This window comes from Lupinus angustifolius, chromosome LG14, assembly GCF_001865875.1.
Source record: "Lupinus angustifolius cultivar Tanjil chromosome LG14, LupAngTanjil_v1.0, whole genome shotgun sequence".
NCBI classification, from domain to species: domain Eukaryota; kingdom Viridiplantae; phylum Streptophyta; class Magnoliopsida; order Fabales; family Fabaceae; genus Lupinus; species Lupinus angustifolius.
In genome coordinates this window covers 10,573,150-10,574,435 of record NC_032022.1, presented here as the reverse complement: position 1 = coordinate 10,574,435, position 1,286 = coordinate 10,573,150, and positions in this window count along the sequence as shown.

The window sequence follows — 1,286 nt, the reverse complement described above, 5'->3', positions numbered from 1 at the left end:
ATTTCGTAAGTATAATAATTATCGTCAGTTAACTAATTAACGTTATTTTGGCGTAATGAAGAGTTCGAGAGGAGATCGGATCAAGTAAGCTCACCTGCAAACAGAGAACCTAGCGACCCGACACACTCAAGTGAGGGAGAAAACATCGTGACACAGTGGTGTCCGAATATGCATCCAAACCTCCAAACTCCCTCACAAGTTTGGAGTTGCCTTAGGTATTAAGAAAACTTATACTTAATCAATTGTCTGTTTGTTTGGATTAAGTACGTCAATATTTCTTATACCAATTTATGTTATGTTTATATATGCAAATACCATGGTTACTCTTGAATTATAATGTTTGAATGATTATTATGGGAATGATATGTAGGTGATAATTGTTAAATTCAAAGTTTAAAAACATGTGATATAAATGAGAAGTATTTTCCATGAGAAAAGTAATTAAAATGATATTCAAGCTCTTCTCGCTTGAGCAAGACAGCTCTCGCTTGAGTGAGAAGTGTCTAGAGAAAACAAGTGTTTTAGCTCGGGCCGAGACAACTCTCACTTGAACTAAAATAGGCACCAAGAGAACTGATTGTTTTCTCGCTTAAGCGAGACAGCTCTTGCTTAAGCCACAAATGCCTCAAAAATGGATGTGCCCTCGCTTGAGCAAGACAGCTCTCGCTTGAGCGAGAGGGCTCCATACAGACATGGCTTCTTTTTAAGTCGTCTGAACGATAACTCTCATATATACGAGAGCCTAGTGGCATGTTTGCCATCAAGAAGTTATAAAGGTAAATAATTATATGAAATTATTGAAAGTAATAAAAGTAAGGAATTGCCTTGTTAAAGGCAATAGCCTTAGCTTGGGTGTGAAGTGTATTTACCCTTGGGAAAGACCATGACTCAGATGATTGAGTCTAGTGCCCAAAATTGACAAACTTATACAAGTACCTTTGTTCTTGCGCCTATTTAGGGCTAGGTTTCCGACTATGATGTCGTGATTAGGACGATGCCCAAAAAAAGGATTACATGATACCATGGAGCAAGGTCGTCTGACCGTAAGAGGCTTGACCATGTGGCCGTCCAGGGTGATTCAGCGATGGTTCATAGTGGTAGGGATGTTATTCCTCTATTTACGTGTTGACGTAAGATCGGGTCCCACATGAAGCATTCCTTAGGGAGATGTCTTAGGTTGGGCCGATCATATAAAATAATGATTAAAATATTTAATCGGCTAACCTCGGTTAGTGTGCATACTCATTATGGATAATGAAGTAGTGGAGAGGAAATTTACGGGAGAC